Genomic DNA, 18200 nt, shown 5'->3' with positions numbered 1-18200 from the left:
TGCAACACCAGCCTCGAGACACTTTCTGCATCTCTAGATCTACAGTCCTTCCCCTGTACTTGCTATGTGCTGGTGTGCACCTGGTCACTAGCACTAGCCTGTGCTGGGAGAGGAGTCACCTATTCATCAAACAGATCACAGTCATTAAGGGGCCTTACCATCACTCTCTGGAGGAACTTGGGCTTCCTGGTACCTGCTACGTGCTCATGGGTCAAAATCATAAGCACTAGCCCGTGCTGGGAAATCCTGTCCTCCCTGCAACAAACAGTCATAAAGGTAACAAGTTATTTCCTCCCAAAACTATTGGCAGATCCTATTTTAATTACAATTAACAAAGTACAGTAATAATGAATGCTAATATCATGGTACCGGTACACAACCATTTGAGGCTAATTACCCTTAATGGGCTGGGACTGTGTATTGCCTCTGCTGTCACCTTGCTATAATTACCGCTCAGGTGTATTAGCTTGGACCTACTCATTAAGTCATTACATAACTGTTGATCATTCTCAGTGTCATCGCACTCAGTGCTTCTGTCTTATCATCACAGTTCAACAGATGACAGCAGCACTCAAACCCTTTAAAAGAGGCTCTCCTTCAGCAGTTCAGCACACTCTCACCTCCCGCTCCACTGCAGCACAAGCTCAGGAACTTCCACTGTCTGCACCCGTCTTGGTTCAAGGCCTGTGCTAGTCTCCATCATGCACTAGCACTAGCCTGTGCTGAGATGGGAGCACAGTCCATGCAACATCAGCCTCGAGACACTTTCTGCATCTCTAGATCTACAGTCCTTCCCCTGTACTTGCTATGTGCTGGTGTGCACCTGGTCACTAGCACTAGCCTGTGCTGGGAGAGGAGTCACCTATTCATCAAACAGATCACAGTCATTAAGGGGCCTTACCGTCACTCTCTGGAGGAACTTGGGCTTCCTGGTACCTGCTACGTGCTCATGGGTCAAAATCATAAGCACTAGCCCGTGCTGGGAAATCCTGTCCTCCCTGCAACAAACAGTCATAAAGGTAACAAGTTATTTCCTCCCAAAACTATCGGCAGATCCTATTTTAATTACAATTAACAAAGTACAGTAATAATGAATGCTAATATCATGGTACCGGTACACAACCATTTGAGGCTAATTACCCTTAATGGGCTGGGACTGTGTATTGCCTCTGCTGTCACCTTGCTATAATTACCGCTCAGGTGTATTAGCCTGGACCTACTCATTAAGTCATTACATAACTGTTGTTCATTCTCAGTGTCATCGCACTCAGTGCTTCTGTCTTATCATCACAGTTCAACAGATGACAGCAGCACTCAAACCCTTTAAAAGAGGCTCTCCTTCAGCAGTTCAGCACACTCTCACCTCCCGCTCCACTGCAGCACAAGCTCAGGAACTTCCACTGTCTGCACCCGTCTTGGTTCAAGGCCTGTGCTAGTCTCCATCATGCACTAGCACTAGCCTGTGCTGAGATGGGAGCACAGTCCATGCAACACCAGCCTTGAGACACTTTCTGCATCTCTAGATCTACAGTCCTTCCCCTGTACTTGCTATGTGCTGGTGTGCACCTGGTCACTAGCACTAGCCTGTGCTGGGAGAGGAGTCACCTATTCATCAAACAGATCACAGTCATCAAGGGGCCTTACCGTCACTCTCTGGAGGAACTTGGGCTTCCTGGTACCTGCTACGTGCTCATGGGTCAAAATCATAAGCACTAGCCCGTGCTGGGAAATCCTGTCCTCCCTGCAACAAACAGTCATAAAGGTAACAAGTTACTTCCTCCCAAAACTATTGGCAGATCCTATTTTAATAACAATTAACAAAGTACAGTAATAATGAATGCTAATATCATGGTACCGGTACACAACCATTTGAGGCTAATTACCCTTAATGGGCTGGGACTGTGTATTGCCTCTGCTGTCACCTTGCTATAATTACCGCTCAGGTGTATTAGCTTGCACCTACTCATTAAGTCATTACATAACTGTTGTTCATTCTCAGTGTCATCGCACTCAGTGCTTCTGTCTTATCATCACAGTTCAACAGATGACAGCAGCACTCAAACCCTTTAAAAGAGGCTCTCCTTCAGCAGTTCAGCACACTCTCACCTCCCGCTCCACTGCAGCACAAGCTCAGGAACTTCCACTGTCTGCACCCGTCTTGGTTCAAGGCCTGTGCTAGTCTCCATCATGCACTAGCACTAGCCTGTGCTGAGATGGGAGCACAGTCCATGCAACACCAGCCTCGAGACACTTTCTGCATCTCTAGATCTACAGTCCTTCCCCTGTACTTGCTATGTGCTGGTGTGCACCTGGTCACTAGCACTAGCCTGTGCTGGGAGAGGAGTCACCTATTCATCAAACAGATCACAGTCATCAAGGGGCCTTACCGTCACTCTCTGGAGGAACTTGGGCTTCCTGGTACCTGCTACGTGCTCATGGGTCAAAATCATAAGCACTAGCCCGTGCTGGGAAATCCTGTCCTCCCTGCAACAAACAGTCATAAAGGTAACAAGTTATTTCCTCCCAAAACTATTGGCAGATCCTATTTTAATTACAATTAACAAAGTACAGTAATAATGAATGCTAATATCATGGTACCGGTACACAACCATTTGAGGCTAATTACCCTTAATGGGCTGGGACTGTGTATTGCCTCTGCTGTCACCTTGCTATAATTACCGCTCAGGTGTATTAGCTTGGACCTACTCATTAAGTCATTACACAACTGTTGTTCATTCTCAGTGTCATCGCACTCAGTGCTTCTGTCCTATCATCACAGTTCAACAGATGACAGCAGCACTCAAACCCTTTAAAAGAGGCTCTCCTTCAGCAGTTCAGCACACTCTCACCTCCCGCTCCACTGCAGCACAAGCTCAGGAACTTCCACTGTCTGCACCCGTCTTGGTTCAAGGCCTGTGCTAGTCTCCATCATGCACTAGCACTAGCCTGTGCTGAGATGGGAGCACAGTCCATGCAACACCAGCCTCGAGACACTTTCTGCATCTCTAGATCTACAGTCCTTCCCCTGTACTTGCTATGTGCTGGTGTGCACCTGGTCACTAGCACTAGCCTGTGCTGGGAGAGGAGTCACCTATTCATCAAACAGATCACAGTCATCAAGGGGCCTTACCGTCACTCTCTGGAGGAACTTGGGCTTCCTGGTACCTGCTACGTGCTCATGGGTCAAAATCATAAGCACTAGCCCGTGCTGGGAAATCCTGTCCTCCCTGCAACAAACAGTCATAAAGGTAACAAGTTATTTCCTCCCAAAACTATTGGCAGATCCTATTTTAATTACAATTAACAAAGTACAGTAATAATGAATGCTAATATCATGGTACCGGTACACAACCATTTGAGGCTAATTACCCTTAATGGGCTGGGACTGTGTATTGCCTCTGCTGTCACCTTGCTATAATTACCGCTCAGGTGTATTAGCTTGCACCTACTCATTAAGTCATTACATAACTGTTGTTCATTCTCAGTGTCATCGCACTCAGTGCTTCTGTCTTATCATCACAGTTCAACAGATGACAGCAGCACTCAAACCCTTTAAAAGAGGCTCTCCTTCAGCAGTTCAGCACACTCTCACCTCCCGCTCCACTGCAGCACAAGCTCAGGAACTTCCACTGTCTGCACCCGTCTTGGTTCAAGGCCTGTGCTAGTCTCCATCATGCACTAGCACTAGCCTGTGCTGAGATGGGAGCACAGTCCATGCAACACCAGCCTCGAGACACTTTCTGCATCTCTAGATCTACAGTCCTTCCCCTGTACTTGCTATGTGCTGATGTGCACCTGGTCACTAGCACTAGCCTGTGCTGGGAGAGGAGTCACCTATTCATCAAACAGATCACAGTCATTAAGGGGCCTTACCATCACTCTCTGGAGGAACTTGGGCTTCCTGGTACCTGCTACGTGCTCATGGGTCAAAATCATAAGCACTAGCCCGTGCTGGGAAATCCTGTCCTCCCTGCAACAAACAGTCATAAAGGTAACAAGTTATTTCCTCCCAAAACTATTGGCAGATCCTATTTTAATTACAATTAACAAAGTACAGTAATAATGAATGCTAATATCATGGTACCGGTACACAACCATTTGAGGCTAATTACCCTTAATGGGCTGGGACTGTGTATTGCCTCTGCTGTCACCTTGCTATAATTACCGCTCAGGTGTATTAGCTTGCACCTACTCATTAAGTCATTACATAACTGTTGATCATTCTCAGTGTCATCGCACTCAGTGCTTCTGTCTTATCATCACAGTTCAACAGATGACAGCAGCACTCAAACCCTTTAAAAGAGGCTCTCCTTCAGCAGTTCAGCACACTCTCACCTCCCGCTCCACTGCAGCACAAGCTCAGGAACTTCCACTGTCTGCACCCGTCTTGGTTCAAGGCCTGTGCTAGTCTCCATCATGCACTAGCACTAGCCTGTGCTGAGATGGGAGCACAGTCCATGCAACACCAGCCTCGAGACACTTTCTGCATCTCTAGATCTATAGTCCTTCCCTTGTACTTGCTATGTGCTGGTGTGCACCTGGTCACTAGCACTAGCCTGTGCTGGGAGAGGAGTCACCTATTCATCAAACAGATCACAGTCATTAAGGGGCCTTACCGTCACTCTCTGGAGGAACTTGGGCTTCCTGGTACCTGCTACGTGCTCATGGGTCAAAATCATAAGCACTAGCCCGTGCTGGGAAATCCTGTCCTCCCTGCAACAAACAGTCATAAAGGTAACAAGTTATTTCCTCCCAAAACTATTGGCAGATCCTATTTTAATTACAATTAACAAAGTACAGTAATAATGAATGCTAATATCATGGTACCGGTACACAACCATTTGAGGCTAATTACCCTTAATGGGCTGGGACTGTGTATTGCCTCTGCTGTCACCTTGCTATAATTACCGCTCAGGTGTATTAGCTTGCACCTACTCATTAAGTCATTACATAACTGTTGTTCATTCTCAGTGTCATCGCACTCAGTGCTTCTGTCTTATCATCACAGTTCAACAGATGACAGCAGCACTCAAACCCTTTAAAAGAGGCTCTCCTTCAGCAGTTCAGCACACTCTCACCTCCCGCTCCACTGCAGCACAAGCTCAGGAACTTCCACTGTCTGCACCCGTCTTGGTTCAAGGCCTGTGCTAGTCTCCATCATGCACTAGCACTAGCCTGTGCTGAGATGGGAGCACAGTCCATGCAACACCAGCCTCGAGACACTTTCTGCATCTCTAGATCTACAGTCCTTCCCCTGTACTTGCTATGTGCTGGTGTGCACCTGGTCACTAGCACTAGCCTGTGCTGGGAGAGGAGTCACCTATTCATCAAACAGATCACAGTCATTAAGGGGCCTTACCGTCACTCTCTGGAGGAACTTGGGCTTCCTGGTACCTGCTACGTGCTCATGGGTCAAAATCATAAGCACTAGCCCGTGCTGGGAAATCCTGTCCTCCCTGCAACAAACAGTCATAAAGGTAACAAGTTATTTCCTCCCAAAACTATTGGCAGATCCTATTTTAATTACAATTAACAAAGTACAGTAATAATGAATGCTAATATCATGGTACCGGTACACAACCATTTGAGGCTAATTACCCTTAATGGGCTGGGACTGTGTATTGCCTCTGCTGTCACCTTGCTATAATTACCGCTCAGGTGTACTAGCTTGCACCTACTCATTAAGTCATTACATAACTGTTGTTCATTCTCAGTGTTATCGCACTCAGTGCTTCTGTCTTATCATCACAGTTCAACAGATGACAGCAGCACTCAAACCCTTTAAAAGAGGCTCTCCTTCAGCAGTTCAGCACACTCTCACCTCCCGCTCCACTGCAGCACAAGCTCAGGAACTTCCACTGTCTGCACCCGTCTTGGTTCAAGGCCTGTGCTAGTCTCCATCATGCACTAGCACTAGCCTGTGCTGAGATGGGAGCACAGTCCATGCAACACCAGCCTTGAGACACTTTCTGCATCTCTAGATCTATAGTCCTTCCCCTGTACTTGCTATGTGCTGGTGTGCACCTGGTCACTAGCACTAGCCTGTGCTGGGAGAGGAGTCACCTATTCATCAAACAGATCACAGTCATTAAGGGGCCTTACCGTCACTCTCTGGAGGAACTTGGGCTTCCTGGTACCTGCTACGTGCTCATGGGTCATAATCATAAGCACTAGCCCGTGCTGGGAAATCCTGTCCTCCCTGCAACAAACAGTCATAAAGGTAACAAGTTATTTCCTCCCAAAACTATTGGCAGATCCTATTTTAATTACAATTAACAAAGTACAGTAATAATGAATGCTAATATCATGGTACCGGTACACAACCATTTGAGGCTAATTACCCTTAATGGGCTGGGACTGTGTATTGCCTCTGCTGTCACCTTGCTATAATTACCGCTCAGGTGTATTAGCTTGCACCTACTCATTAAGTCATTACATAACTGTTGTTCATTCTCAGTGTCATCGCACTCAGTGCTTCTGTCTTATCATCACAGTTCAACAGATGACAGCAGCACTCAAACCCTTTAAAAGAGGCTCTCCTTCAGCAGTTCAGCACACTCTCACCTCCCGCTCCACTGCAGCACAAGCTCAGGAACTTCCACTGTCTGCACCCGTCTTGGTTCAAGGCCTGTGCTAGTCTCCATCATGCACTAGCACTAGCCTGTGCTGAGATGGGAGCACAGTCCATGCAACACCAGCCTCGAGACACTTTCTGCATCTCTAGATCTACAGTCCTTCCCCTGTACTTGCTATGTGCTGGTGTGCACCTGGTCACTAGCACTAGCCTGTGCTGGGAGAGGAGTCACCTATTCATCAAACAGATCACAGTCATTAAGGGGCCTTACCGTCACTCTCTGGAGGAACTTGGGCTTCCTGGTACCTGCTACGTGCTCATGGGTCAAAATCATAAGCACTAGCCCGTGCTGGGAAATCCTGTCCTCCCTGCAACAAACAGTCATAAAGGTAACAAGTTATTTCCTCCCAAAACTATTGGCAGATCCTATTTTAATTACAATTAACAAAGTACAGTAATAATGAATGCTAATATCATGGTACCGGTACACAACCATTTGAGGCTAATTACCCTTAATGGGCTGGGACTGTGTATTGCCTCTGCTGTCACCTTGCTATAATTACCGCTCAGGTGTATTAGCTTGCACCTACTCATTAAGTCATTACATAACTGTTGTTCATTCTCAGTGTCATCGCACTCAGTGCTTCTGTCTTATCATCACAGTTCAACAGATGACAGCAGCACTCAAACCCTTTAAAAGAGGCTCTCCTTCAGCAGTTCAGCACACTCTCACCTCCCGCTCCACTGCAGCACAAGCTCAGGAACTTCCACTGTCTGCACCCGTCTTGGTTCAAGGCCTGTGCTAGTCTCCATCATGCACTAGCACTAGCCTGTGCTGAGATGGGAGCACAGTCCATGCAACACCAGCCTCGAGACACTTTCTGCATCTCTAGATCTATAGTCCTTCCCTTGTACTTGCTATGTGCTGGTGTGCACCTGGTCACTAGCACTAGCCTGTGCTGGGAGAGGAGTCACCTATTCATCAAACAGATCACAGTCATTAAGGGGCCTTACCGTCACTCTCTGGAGGAACTTGGGCTTCCTGGTACCTGCTACGTGCTCATGGGTCAAAATCATAAGCACTAGCCCGTGCTGGGAAATCCTGTCCTCCCTGCAACAAACAGTCATAAAGGTAACAAGTTATTTCCTCCCAAAACTATTGGCAGATCCTATTTTAATTACAATTAACAAAGTACAGTAATAATGAATGCTAATATCATGGTACCGGTACACAACCATTTGAGGCTAATTACCCTTAATGGGCTGGGACTGTGTATTGCCTCTGCTGTCACCTTGCTATAATTACCGCTCAGGTGTATTAGCTTGCACCTACTCATTAAGTCATTACATAACTGTTGTTCATTCTCAGTGTCATCGCACTCAGTGCTTCTGTCTTATCATCACAGTTCAACAGATGACAGCAGCACTCAAACCCTTTAAAAGAGGCTCTCCTTCAGCAGTTCAGCACACTCTCACCTCCCGCTCCACTGCAGCACAAGCTCAGGAACTTCCACTGTCTGCACCCGTCTTGGTTCAAGGCCTGTGCTAGTCTCCATCATGCACTAGCACTAGCCTGTGCTGAGATGGGAGCACAGTCCATGCAACACCAGCCTCGAGACACTTTCTGCATCTCTAGATCTACAGTCCTTCCCCTGTACTTGCTATGTGCTGGTGTGCACCTGGTCACTAGCACTAGCCTGTGCTGGGAGAGGAGTCACCTATTCATCAAACAGATCACAGTCATTAAGGGGCCTTACCGTCACTCTCTGGAGGAACTTGGGCTTCCTGGTACCTGCTACGTGCTCATGGGTCAAAATCATAAGCACTAGCCCGTGCTGGGAAATCCTGTCCTCCCTGCAACAAACAGTCATAAAGGTAACAAGTTATTTCCTCCCAAAACTATTGGCAGATCCTATTTTAATTACAATTAACAAAGTACAGTAATAATGAATGCTAATATCATGGTACCGGTACACAACCATTTGAGGCTAATTACCCTTAATGGGCTGGGACTGTGTATTGCCTCTGCTGTCACCTTGCTATAATTACCGCTCAGGTGTACTAGCTTGCACCTACTCATTAAGTCATTACATAACTGTTGATCATTCTCAGTGTTATCGCACTCAGTGCTTCTGTCTTATCATCACAGTTCAACAGATGACAGCAGCACTCAAACCCTTTAAAAGAGGCTCTCCTTCAGCAGTTCAGCACACTCTCACCTCCCGCTCCACTGCAGCACAAGCTCAGGAACTTCCACTGTCTGCACCCGTCTTGGTTCAAGGCCTGTGCTAGTCTCCATCATGCACTAGCACTAGCCTGTGCTGAGATGGGAGCACAGTCCATGCAACACCAGCCTTGAGACACTTTCTGCATCTCTAGATCTATAGTCCTTCCCCTGTACTTGCTATGTGCTGGTGTGCACCTGGTCACTAGCACTAGCCTGTGCTGGGAGAGGAGTCACCTATTCATCAAACAGATCACAGTCATTAAGGGGCCTTACCGTCACTCTCTGGAGGAACTTGGGCTTCCTGGTACCTGCTACGTGCTCATGGGTCATAATCATAAGCACTAGCCCGTGCTGGGAAATCCTGTCCTCCCTGCAACAAACAGTCATAAAGGTAACAAGTTATTTCCTCCCAAAACTATTGGCAGATCCTATTTTAATTACAATTAACAAAGTACAGTAATAATGAATGCTAATATCATGGTACCGGTACACAACCATTTGAGGCTAATTACCCTTAATGGGCTGGGACTGTGTATTGCCTCTGCTGTCACCTTGCTATAATTACCGCTCAGGTGTATTAGCTTGCACCTACTCATTAAGTCATTACATAACTGTTGTTCATTCTCAGTGTCATCGCACTCAGTGCTTCTGTCTTATCATCACAGTTCAACAGATGACAGCAGCACTCAAACCCTTTAAAAGAGGCTCTCCTTCAGCAGTTCAGCACACTCTCACCTCCCGCTCCACTGCAGCACAAGCTCAGGAACTTCCACTGTCTGCACCCGTCTTGGTTCAAGGCCTGTGCTAGTCTCCATCATGCACTAGCACTAGCCTGTGCTGAGATGGGAGCACAGTCCATGCAACACCAGCCTCGAGACACTTTCTGCATCTCTAGATCTACAGTCCTTCCCCTGTACTTGCTATGTGCTGGTGTGCACCTGGTCACTAGCACTAGCCTGTGCTGGGAGAGGAGTCACCTATTCATCAAACAGATCACAGTCATTAAGGGGCCTTACCGTCACTCTCTGGAGGAACTTGGGCTTCCTGGTACCTGCTACGTGCTCATGGGTCAAAATCATAAGCACTAGCCCGTGCTGGGAAATCCTGTCCTCCCTGCAACAAACAGTCATAAAGGTAACAAGTTATTTCCTCCCAAAACTATTGGCAGATCCTATTTTAATTACAATTAACAAAGTACAGTAATAATGAATGCTAATATCATGGTACCGGTACACAACCATTTGAGGCTAATTACCCTTAATGGGCTGGGACTGTGTATTGCCTCTGCTGTCACCTTGCTATAATTACCGCTCAGGTGTATTAGCTTGCACCTACTCATTAAGTCATTACATAACTGTTGTTCATTCTCAGTGTCATCGCACTCAGTGCTTCTGTCTTATCATCACAGTTCAACAGATGACAGCAGCACTCAAACCCTTTAAAAGAGGCTCTCCTTCAGCAGTTCAGCACACTCTCACCTCCCGCTCCACTGCAGCACAAGCTCAGGAACTTCCACTGTCTGCACCCGTCTTGGTTCAAGGCCTGTGCTAGTCTCCATCATGCACTAGCACTAGCCTGTGCTGAGATGGGAGCACAGTCCATGCAACACCAGCCTCGAGACACTTTCTGCATCTCTAGATCTATAGTCCTTCCCTTGTACTTGCTATGTGCTGGTGTGCACCTGGTCACTAGCACTAGCCTGTGCTGGGAGAGGAGTCACCTATTCATCAAACAGATCACAGTCATTAAGGGGCCTTACCGTCACTCTCTGGAGGAACTTGGGCTTCCTGGTACCTGCTACGTGCTCATGGGTCAAAATCATAAGCACTAGCCCGTGCTGGGAAATCCTGTCCTCCCTGCAACAAACAGTCATAAAGGTAACAAGTTATTTCCTCCCAAAACTATTGGCAGATCCTATTTTAATTACAATTAACAAAGTACAGTAATAATGAATGCTAATATCATGGTACCGGTACACAACCATTTGAGGCTAATTACCCTTAATGGGCTGGGACTGTGTATTGCCTCTGCTGTCACCTTGCTATAATTACCGCTCAGGTGTATTAGCTTGCACCTACTCATTAAGTCATTACATAACTGTTGTTCATTCTCAGTGTCATCGCACTCAGTGCTTCTGTCTTATCATCACAGTTCAACAGATGACAGCAGCACTCAAACCCTTTAAAAGAGGCTCTCCTTCAGCAGTTCAGCACACTCTCACCTCCCGCTCCACTGCAGCACAAGCTCAGGAACTTCCACTGTCTGCACCCGTCTTGGTTCAAGGCCTGTGCTAGTCTCCATCATGCACTAGCACTAGCCTGTGCTGAGATGGGAGCACAGTCCATGCAACACCAGCCTTGAGACACTTTCTGCATCTCTAGATCTACAGTCCTTCCCCTGTACTTGCTATGTGCTGGTGTGCACCTGGTCACTAGCACTAGCCTGTGCTGGGAGAGGAGTCACCTATTCATCAAACAGATCACAGTCATTAAGGGGCCTTACCGTCACTCTCTGGAGGAACTTGGGCTTCCTGGTACCTGCTACGTGCTCATGGGTCAAAATCATAAGCACTAGCCCGTGCTGGGAAATCCTGTCCTCCCTGCAACAAACAGTCATAAAGGTAACAAGTTATTTCCTCCCAAAACTATCGGCAGATCCTATTTTAATTACAATTAACAAAGTACAGTAATAATGAATGCTAATATCATGGTACCGGTACACAACCATTTGAGGCTAATTACCCTTAATGGGCTGGGACTGTGTATTGCCTCTGCTGTCACCTTGCTATAATTACCGCTCAGGTGTATTAGCTTGGACCTACTCATTAAGTCATTACATAACTGTTGTTCATTCTCAGTGTCATCGCACTCAGTGCTTCTGTCTTATCATCACAGTTCAACAGATGACAGCAGCACTCAAACCCTTTAAAAGAGGCTCTCCTTCAGCAGTTCAGCACACTCTCACCTCCCGCTCCACTGCAGCACAAGCTCAGGAACTTCCACTGTCTGCACCCGTCTTGGTTCAAGGCCTGTGCTAGTCTCCATCATGCACTAGCACTAGCCTGTGCTGAGATGGGAGCACAGTCCATGCAACACCAGCCTTGAGACACTTTCTGCATCTCTAGATCTACAGTCCTTCCCCTGTACTTGCTATGTGCTGGTGTGCACCTGGTCACTAGCACTAGCCTGTGCTGGGAGAGGAGTCACCTATTCATCAAACAGATCACAGTCATCAAGGGGCCTTACCGTCACTCTCTGGAGGAACTTGGGCTTCCTGGTACCTGCTACGTGCTCATGGGTCAAAATCATAAGCACTAGCCCGTGCTGGGAAATCCTGTCCTCCCTGCAACAAACAGTCATAAAGGTAACAAGTTACTTCCTCCCAAAACTATTGGCAGATCCTATTTTAATTACAATTAACAAAGTACAGTAATAATGAATGCTAATATCATGGTACCGGTACACAACCATTTGAGGCTAATTACCCTTAATGGGCTGGGACTGTGTATTGCCTCTGCTGTCACCTTGCTATAATTACCGCTCAGGTGTATTAGCTTGCACCTACTCATTAAGTCATTACATAACTGTTGTTCATTCTCAGTGTCATCGCACTCAGTGCTTCTGTCTTATCATCACAGTTCAACAGATGACAGCAGCACTCAAACCCTTTAAAAGAGGCTCTCCTTCAGCAGTTCAGCACACTCTCACCTCCCGCTCCACTGCAGCACAAGCTCAGGAACTTCCACTGTCTGCACCCGTCTTGGTTCAAGGCCTGTGCTAGTCTCCATCATGCACTAGCACTAGCCTGTGCTGAGATGGGAGCACAGTCCATGCAACACCAGCCTCGAGACACTTTCTGCATCTCTAGATCTACAGTCCTTCCCCTGTACTTGCTATGTGCTGGTGTGCACCTGGTCACTAGCACTAGCCTGTGCTGGGAGAGGAGTCACCTATTCATCAAACAGATCACAGTCATTAAGGGGCCTTACCGTCACTCTCTGGAGGAACTTGGGCTTCCTGGTACCTGCTACGTGCTCATGGGTCAAAATCATAAGCACTAGCCCGTGCTGGGAAATCCTGTCCTCCCTGCAACAAACAGTCATAAAGGTAACAAGTTATTTCCTCCCAAAACTATTGGCAGATCCTATTTTAATTACAATTAACAAAGTACAGTAATAATGAATGCTAATATCATGGTACCGGTACACAACCATTTGAGGCTAATTACCCTTAATGGGCTGGGACTGTGTATTGCCTCTGCTGTCACCTTGCTATAATTACCGCTCAGGTGTATTAGCTTGCACCTACTCATTAAGTCATTACATAACTGTTGTTCATTCTCAGTGTCATCGCACTCAGTGCTTCTGTCTTATCATCACAGTTCAACAGATGACAGCAGCACTCAAACCCTTTAAAAGAGGCTCTCCTTCAGCAGTTCAGCACACTCTCACCTCCCGCTCCACTGCAGCACAAGCTCAGGAACTTCCACTGTCTGCACCCGTCTTGGTTCAAGGCCTGTGCTAGTCTCCATCATGCACTAGCACTAGCCTGTGCTGAGATGGGAGCACAGTCCATGCAACACCAGCCTCGAGACACTTTCTGCATCTCTAGATCTACAGTCCTTCCCCTGTACTTGCTATGTGCTGGTGTGCACCTGGTCACTAGCACTAGCCTGTGCTGGGAGAGGAGTCACCTATTCATCAAACAGATCACAGTCATTAAGGGGCCTTACCGTCACTCTCTGGAGGAACTTGGGCTTCCTGGTACCTGCTACGTGCTCATGGGTCAAAATCATAAGCACTAGCCCGTGCTGGGAAATCCTGTCCTCCCTGCAACAAACAGTCATAAAGGTAACAAGTTATTTCCTCCCAAAACTATTGGCAGATCCTATTTTAATTACAATTAACAAAGTACAGTAATAATGAATGCTAATATCATGGTACCGGTACACAACCATTTGAGGCTAATTACCCTTAATGGGCTGGGACTGTGTATTGCCTCTGCTGTCACCTTGCTATAATTACCGCTCAGGTGTATTAGCTTGCACCTACTCATTAAGTCATTACATAACTGTTGTTCATTCTCAGTGTCATCGCACTCAGTGCTTCTGTCTTATCATCACAGTTCAACAGATGACAGCAGCACTCAAACCCTTTAAAAGAGGCTCTCCTTCAGCAGTTCAGCACACTCTCACCTCCCGCTCCACTGCAGCACAAGCTCAGGAACTTCCACTGTCTGCACCCGTCTTGGTTCAAGGCCTGTGCTAGTCTCCATCATGCACTAGCACTAGCCTGTGCTGAGATGGGAGCACAGTCCATGCAACACCAGCCTCGAGACACTTTCTGCATCTCTAGATCTACAGTCCTTCCCCTGTACTTGCTATGTGCTGGTGTGCACCTGGTCACTAGCACTAGCCTGTGCTGGGAGAGGAGTCACCTATTCATCAAACAGATCACAGTCATTAAGGGGCCTTACCGTCACTCTCTGGAGGAACTTGGGCTTCCTGGTACCTGCTACGTGCTCATGGGTCAAAATCATAAGCACTAGCCCGTGCTGGGAAATCCTGTCCTCCCTGCAACAAACAGTCATAAAGGTAACAAGTTATTTCCTCCCAAAACTATTGGCAGATCCTATTTTAATTACAATTAACAAAGTACAGTAATAATGAATGCTAATATCATGGTACCGGTACACAACCATTTGAGGCTAATTACCCTTAATGGGCTGGGACTGTGTATTGCCTCTGCTGTCACCTTGCTATAATTACCGCTCAGGTGTATTAGCTTGCACCTACTCATTAAGTCATTACATAACTGTTGTTCATTCTCAGTGTCATCGCACTCAGTGCTTCTGTCTTATCATCACAGTTCAACAGATGACAGCAGCACTCAAACCCTTTAAAAGAGGCTCTCCTTCAGCAGTTCAGCACACTCTCACCTCCCGCTCCACTGCAGCACAAGCTCAGGAACTTCCACTGTCTGCACCCGTCTTGGTTCAAGGCCTGTGCTAGTCTCCATCATGCACTAGCACTAGCCTGTGCTGAGATGGGAGCACAGTCCATGCAACACCAGCCTCGAGACACTTTCTGCATCTCTAGATCTACAGTCCTTCCCCTGTACTTGCTATGTGCTGGTGTGCACCTGGTCACTAGCACTAGCCTGTGCTGGGAGAGGAGTCACCTATTCATCAAACAGATCACAGTCATTAAGGGGCCTTACCGTCACTCTCTGGAGGAACTTGGGCTTCCTGGTACCTGCTACGTGCTCATGGGTCAAAATCATAAGCACTAGCCCGTGCTGGGAAATCCTGTCCTCCCTGCAACAAACAGTCATAAAGGTAACAAGTTATTTCCTCCCAAAACTATTGGCAGATCCTATTTTAATTACAATTAACAAAGTACAGTAATAATGAATGCTAATATCATGGTACCGGTACACAACCATTTGAGGCTAATTACCCTTAATGGGCTGGGACTGTGTATTGCCTCTGCTGTCACCTTGCTATAATTACCGCTCAGGTGTATTAGCTTGCACCTACTCATTAAGTCATTACATAACTGTTGTTCATTCTCAGTGTCATCGCACTCAGTGCTTCTGTCTTATCATCACAGTTCAACAGATGACAGCAGCACTCAAACCCTTTAAAAGAGGCTCTCCTTCAGCAGTTCAGCACACTCTCACCTCCCGCTCCACTGCAGCACAAGCTCAGGAACTTTCACTGTCTGCACCCGTCTTGGTTCAAGGCCTGTGCTAGTCTCCATCATGCACTAGCACTAGCCTGTGCTGAGATGGGAGCACAGTCCATGCAACACCAGCCTCGAGACACTTTCTGCATCTCTAGATCTACAGTCCTTCCCCTGTACTTGCTATGTGCTGGTGTGCACCTGGTCACTAGCACTAGCCTGTACTGGGAGAGGAGTCACCTATTCATCAAACAGATCACAGTCATTAAGGGGCCTTACCGTCACTCTCTGGAGGAACTTGGGCTTCCTGGTACCTGCTACGTGCTCATGGGTCAAAATCATAAGCACTAGCCCGTGCTGGGAAATCCTGTCCTCCCTGCAACAAACAGTCATAAAGGTAACAAGTTATTTCCTCCCAAAACTATTGGCAGATCCTATTTTAATTACAATTAACAAAGTACAGTAATAATGAATGCTAATATCATGGTACCGGTACACAACCATTTGAGGCTAATTACCCTTAATGGGCTGGGACTGTGTATTGCCTCTGCTGTCACCTTGCTATAATTACCGCTCAGGTGTATTAGCTTGCACCTACTCATTAAGTCATTACATAACTGTTGTTCATTCTCAGTGTCATCGCACTCAGTGCTTCTGTCTTATCATCACAGTTCAACAGATGACAGCAGCACTCAAACCCTTTAAAAGAGGCTCTCCTTCAGCAGTTCAGCACACTCTCACCTCCCGCTCCACTGCAGCACAAGCTCAGGAACTTCCACTGTCTGCACCCGTCTTGGTTCAAGGCCTGTGCTAGTCTCCATCATGCACTAGCACTAGCCTGTGCTGAGATGGGAGCACAGTCCATGCAACACCAGCCTCGAGACACTTTCTGCATCTCTAGATCTACAGTCCTTCCCCTGTACTTGCTATGTGCTGGTGTGCACCTGGTCACTAGCACTAGCCTGTGCTGGGAGAGGAGTCACCTATTCATCAAACAGATCACAGTCATCAAGGGGCCTTACCGTCACTCTCTGGAGGAACTTGGGCTTCCTGGTACCTGCTACGTGCTCATGGGTCAAAATCATAAGCACTAGCCCGTGCTGGGAAATCCTGTCCTCCCTGCAACAAACAGTCATAAAGGTAACAAGTTATTTCCTCCCAAAACTATTGGCAGATCCTATTTTAATTACAATTAACAAAGTACAGTAATAATGAATGCTAATATCATGGTACCGGTACACAACCATTTGAGGCTAATTACCCTTAATGGGCTGGGACTGTGTATTGCCTCTGCTGTCACCTTGCTATAATTACCGCTCAGGTGTATTAGCTTGGACCTACTCATTAAGTCATTACACAACTGTTGTTCATTCTCAGTGTCATCGCACTCAGTGCTTCTGTCCTATCATCACAGTTCAACAGATGACAGCAGCACTCAAACCCTTTAAAAGAGGCTCTCCTTCAGCAGTTCAGCACACTCTCACCTCCCGCTCCACTGCAGCACAAGCTCAGGAACTTCCACTGTCTGCACCCGTCTTGGTTCAAGGCCTGTGCTAGTCTCCATCATGCACTAGCACTAGCCTGTGCTGAGATGGGAGCACAGTCCATGCAACACCAGCCTCGAGACACTTTCTGCATCTCTAGATCTACAGTCCTTCCCCTGTACTTGCTATGTGCTGGTGTGCACCTGGTCACTAGCACTAGCCTGTGCTGGGAGAGGAGTCACCTATTCATCAAACAGATCACAGTCATCAAGGGGCCTTACCGTCACTCTCTGGAGGAACTTGGGCTTCCTGGTACCTGCTACGTGCTCATGGGTCAAAATCATAAGCACTAGCCCGTGCTGGGAAATCCTGTCCTCCCTGCAACAAACAGTCATAAAGGTAACAAGTTATTTCCTCCCAAAACTATTGGCAGATCCTATTTTAATTACAATTAACAAAGTACAGTAATAATGAATGCTAATATCATGGTACCGGTACACAACCATTTGAGGCTAATTACCCTTAATGGGCTGGGACTGTGTATTGCCTCTGCTGTCACCTTGCTATAATTACCGCTCAGGTGTATTAGCTTGCACCTACTCATTAAGTCATTACATAACTGTTGTTCATTCTCAGTGTCATCGCACTCAGTGCTTCTGTCTTATCATCACAGTTCAACAGATGACAGCAGCACTCAAACCCTTTAAAAGAGGCTCTCCTTCAGCAGTTCAGCACACTCTCACCTCCCGCTCCACTGCAGCACAAGCTCAGGAACTTCCACTGTCTGCACCCGTCTTGGTTCAAGGCCTGTGCTAGTCTCCATCATGCACTAGCACTAGCCTGTGCTGAGATGGGAGCACAGTCCATGCAACACCAGCCTCGAGACACTTTCTGCATCTCTAGATCTACAGTCCTTCCCCTGTACTTGCTATGTGCTGGTGTGCACCTGGTCACTAGCACTAGCCTGTGCTGGGAGAGGAGTCACCTATTCATCAAACAGATCACAGTCATTAAGGGGCCTTACCATCACTCTCTGGAGGAACTTGGGCTTCCTGGTACCTGCTACGTGCTCATGGGTCAAAATCATAAGCACTAGCCCGTGCTGGGAAATCCTGTCCTCCCTGCAACAAACAGTCATAAAGGTAACAAGTTATTTCCTCCCAAAACTATTGGCAGATCCTATTTTAATTACAATTAACAAAGTACAGTAATAATGAATGCTAATATCATGGTA

The sequence above is a fragment of the Crassostrea angulata genome, chromosome 4, assembly GCF_025612915.1.
Source record: "Crassostrea angulata isolate pt1a10 chromosome 4, ASM2561291v2, whole genome shotgun sequence".
Taxonomy (NCBI): Eukaryota; Metazoa; Mollusca; class Bivalvia; order Ostreida; family Ostreidae; genus Magallana; species Magallana angulata.
This window is presented reverse-complemented; position numbering follows the sequence as displayed.